Source organism: Canis lupus, chromosome 1 (genome assembly GCF_011100685.1).
Source record: "Canis lupus familiaris isolate Mischka breed German Shepherd chromosome 1, alternate assembly UU_Cfam_GSD_1.0, whole genome shotgun sequence".
NCBI lineage: Eukaryota > Metazoa > Chordata > Mammalia > Carnivora > Canidae > Canis > Canis lupus.
Genome location: NC_049222.1, coordinates 116,877,119 through 116,881,924, shown reverse-complemented (window position 1 = coordinate 116,881,924; position 4,806 = coordinate 116,877,119). Strand labels below are relative to the sequence as shown.

Here is a 4,806-nt window from a genome sequence, read left to right as displayed (position 1 = left end):
CAGTCTACATTCTCTAGCCCCAGTCTAAATTTAATTTAAAATTGGGACGTCTCTGTGGCTCAGCAGTTGAGCATCTGCCTTTGTTCCAGGGCGTGATCTGGGGTCCCAGGATCGAGTCCCACATCAGGCTCCCTGCATGGAGCCTTCTCTCTCTGTCCATGTCTCTGCCTCTGTCTCTCATGAATAAATAAATAAAATCTTTAAAAAAAATAGTAAATTTAATTTAAAATTAACTAAGTAATGTAAAAAGAAACTATTTGAAAATTAAAAATCACTTGTCTTATAATTCCTGCATTGATTCTTTAAAATACATTGTAGCTTTTTTTATGTACAGATAATCCTATCTTTGGCCAGTGAGAATCCCCTCAGATTGGTTCTTGTGTCTTTTTGTCATGACCACTACTATAGCCTTTGATAGCTTCCTTTTTTCCTGACCAAATGCAGTGGTCAGGTATGAAGCATACTAGGGCTCTTACTGGTAAATAAAGGGGAAAAGTGGAGCATTTATTTTGTCCTTCCTTTATTACCTGTATTTTAAACAACCAAAAGTTGAAGAAAAGTTCTTTATTATTAGAGAAGCCTAGTTAATAAATGTCAAAGGAATAACAATTTTGAAAAATCACTTTTTAATTTATGAAATAATCTTGGTGGTGATATTGATGAATCCAAAGATCATTAGGTGAAAAAGATTCGTAGGAAGCTTTTAATGGAACGGAGTGACAGAAACCACTAACATACATTCATATCTCAATTAGTCAGCCAGGCTGTTTGCATCTTGGTGTTATGCAATGGCTAAATCACATTTGTTAAGTGTTCTTGCCCCAAATGTTGATCTAGACTTTTAAATTAGTCTCTAAATCTAATTACCAGGTTACAGGAAACTTGGGAAATAAAAGAATGATTAATGATACAAGGAAGCAAACAACCAATGTGCAAAATTTCACAGAATAAATGTCTTGTTTCTTAATATATATTAAGACAAAATAAAAACAATGTTGCAAATTAAAAGAGACTTAAGACAATTCTATGATCTCATATGGAATTTAAAAAACAGGATCACAAGAGAAGAGAGGGAAAAATAAAACAAGATAAAATCAGAGTGGGTGACAAACCATAAAAGACTTAATCATAGGAAACAAAGAGGGTTGCTGGAGGCGACAAGAGCATGGGGATGGGGTAACTGGGTGATGGACATTAAGGAGGGCATGTGATATAATGAGCACTGGGTATTATATAAGACTGATGAACATTGAACTCTACCTCTGAAACTAATACACTATATGTTAATTAGTTGAAGTTAAATTTAAAAAAAGTAAATTGCATTACCAAGTTTTACACTAAAGAAATACATAAAAGAGACCCAAGAGACCTAAATACAGTGTGTGGAGTGTGTTGGGATCCCTGTGTTAAAATGTACCCAGGATTTGTTCTAATCAAGTATGGTAGGACATGCAGACATGGAAATGATTGTCATGAAGGAAGAAGTTTATACTGAACGATCTCAAAAATTAGGCACAGCATGCCTGCAGAGCCACTTGGGAAAGTACCCAGTTCTGTTAGGAGGCACAAGTTGGGAGAGGGCAGAGTAAAGCACAGAGCCTTTACTGAAGGTTCTCCCCTCCAAGGAATGGGTGACACTGGATAAGTACACTGAGAAAGTTTGGGATTGGATAGTTTTAACAATTATGGCAGGCTGAGTTATTGAGGTGATCCCTAGTTTTTTGGTACTTGGCCCTGGGGTGATTTGGACAGGAGGAATATTGGCTTGGTTCGTGAGAGTTTGATAAAGGAAACAGTTGGGGCTTTGGTTAGCTGGTTTGTAAATCAAAGGCATGGTATCAGAAGACTTGTTTGGGGCACCTCAGTGGCTCAATTGGTTAAACATCTGGCTCTTAATTTCAGCTCAGGTCATGATCTCAGGATTGTGAGATCCAACCCTGTGTCTGGCTCTGCACTGGGTATGTAGCGTACTTAAGATTCTCAGTCTCCCTCTCCCCCTACACCTCCCCACTGCTCCTCAAGCCTCTCCTCTCTCTAAAAAAAAAAAAGAAAGAAAGGAAAAAAAAAAAGGTTGTTGGCTATTTCTAGGAATTTGCTACCCCTGGGAAGGATAGCCTGTCCAGGATCAAATCCCCAAATGCCAGAGCATAAGCTTGCAGAAAATAAGAAGATATAGTCAATACCATCCTGATTTGGATAGCTGAAAAAAAAAATTTTAGATCGTTGTGAAAACAGTGTGGATTATATTAAACAATTGTTCATTTTTTTAGGCATGATCATGGCATGGGTGTGGGGGTATGCTAAGTACATAGGGTTTGAGTCACTTTGAGCCAGGCAAACGCTGTGGTCGGATTAGGGGCCGCAGGGCTGTGGGAGTGCAGACTGAGAAAATGCAGACCACCGGGGCATTACTCATTCCTCCGGCTCTGATCCTCTGCTGTACCAGGGATCTAATCAGGCCTTTGCCTCCTACTTGAGTAGACCAGAGATCCCACCTAAACAGCCATCCTAATGCAGCTCCTCACTCCATATGGCCCGACAGGAGTTCCAGACCAGTGTTGTCTTCTGGGACATTGACACAGCAGCCAAGTTTATTGGCACTGGGGCTGCCACAGTTGGTGTGGCTGATTCAGGGGCTGGTATTGGGGACAGTGTTTGGCAGCTTGATCATTGGCTATGCCAGGAACCCGTCTCTTGAGCAGCAGCTCTTCTCCTATGCCATTCTGAACTTTGCCCTGTCTGAGGCCTTTGGGCTCTTCTGTTTGATGGTTGCCTTCCTCATCCTCTTCACCATGTGAGGCTCCCTGAGGGTCACCTACCCGTCCCTGCTGCTTCAACTTCAGGCCATGCCTGGTGCTGGAGTGTGTTAAGCTTTACCATTAAACACAATGTTTCTCTAAAAAAAAAAAAAAAATACATAGGGTTTACTGTGCTATCCCTACTATTTTTGCACATATTTGAAAATTTCTATAGTAAGCTTTTCTTAAATAGAAAATTAAATCTAGGGACATATGAATGGCTCAGTGGTTGGGCATCTGCTGCCTTCAGCTCAGGGCATGCTCCAGGGTCCTGGGATTGAATCCCGCATTGGCTCCCCGCAGGTAGCCTGCTTCTTCCTCTTGCCTATGTCTCTGCCTGTCTCATGAATAAATTTTTAAAATCTTTAAAAAAATGAAATCTGAAAATTTAGACCACTCAGTGATGATAATTTGATGCCTACAAATGAAATTTTGTGGGAGGGATGCCTGGGTGGCTCATTAGTTAAGCATCTGCCTTTGCCTCAGGTCCTGATCCTGGAGACCCAGTATCAAGTCCCATATCGGGCTCCCTGCATGGAGCCTGCTTCTCTCTCTGCCTGTCTCTGCCTCTCTCTCTGTGTGTCTCTCATGAATAAATAAATAAAATCTTAAAAAAAAAAAAAAGAAAAATTTGTGGGAAATCACCAAAGGTCTACTTGTTAGGAAATTAATAACCTTAATGCATTTAGGAAACTTGGATTGAGGAACTAGTGTTTGTCTTATATACCACTCTGTCCCCACCCAGAGTGCCTTTTGTATAACAGGCAGTTGGTTTTTTCATTTTTTAATTCATTTTTTATTTATTTAAAAATAAAATCAGGGATCCCTGGGTGGCGCAGCGGTTTGGCGCCTGCCTTTGGCCCAGGGCGCGATCCTGGAGACCCGGGATCGAATCCCACATCGGGCTCCCGGTGCATGGAGCCTGCTTCTCCCTCTGCCTGTGTCTCTGCCTCTCTCTCTCTCTCTCTCTGTGACTATCATAAATAAATAAAAATTGAAAAAAAAATCGAAAAAAAAAATAAAATCAGTAGTTTTGCAGGAAATAAAAAGTTTTAAAGAATAGATAACCTCAGGGCACCTGGTGGCTCAGTGGTTGAGCGTCTGCCTTTGGCTCAGGTCATGATCCCGGGGTCCTGGGATTGAGTTCCTCATGTCTCTGCTTCCCTGTGTCTCTCATGAATAAATAAATTAAATCTTAAAAAAAAAAAAAAGGATATCCTCTAACAAAATTCTGCTACATCATTCTATAAGGCAAATATCTCATATCTCAACAATATAATTAAATGAGGATAGCCCCTAGAAAGCAAAACCTGGACCAGTATCACTTATGATAAACACAAGCATTCCAATTCCAAATAAAGTTCAGTAAATCGTTCAGTCTATTAAAATAATTATAAAACATAAAACAATTTAACAGGAATATCCAGGGACCTGACATGTTGTGATTTAATTAGGTATCCCGATTTTAGTTTGAGCAATGTACCATATTGGAAAAAAATGGCATTATACGCTTCAGTATCTCTTAGGTTGTTTCTTTTATTCTCATTTATCTTAGCCTCATCAGCTTTTAAAAAGGAATGAACAACAACAGATATGAAAAGTTGGCATTCGACACAAAAATTAGTACCTTCCACAAAATAAGATGATTATTACAAAACTCTGTAATCTTATTATAGTCCTACATTAAGACTTTAAAAAAAATATTTTATTTATTCACGAAAGACACAGAGTGAGAGGCAAAGACACAGGCAGAGAGGAGCAGGCTCTATGCAGGGAGCCCGACGTGGGACTCAATTCCGGGTCTCCAGGATCAGGCCCCAGCCAAAGGCGGTGCTAAACCACTGAGCCACCCGGGCTGCCCTGTTTTTTTTTGTTGTTGTTTTGTTTTGTTTTGTTTTTCTTTTAAATTTTATTTATTCATGAGAGACACAGAGAGAAGGCAAAGACAGCCAGAGGAAGAAGCAGGCTCCAGTCAGGAAGCCCCATGTGGGACTTGATCCCAGGACTC

At 40.1% G+C, this 4,806-nt stretch overlaps 1 pseudogene; it reads left to right on the top strand.

Moving 5' to 3' along the window:
• The first annotated feature begins 2,001 nt into the window (after positions 1-2,001).
• Positions 2,002-3,636, top strand: LOC102153275 (annotated as a pseudogene).
• The last annotated feature ends 1,170 nt before the right edge of the window (positions 3,637-4,806 follow it).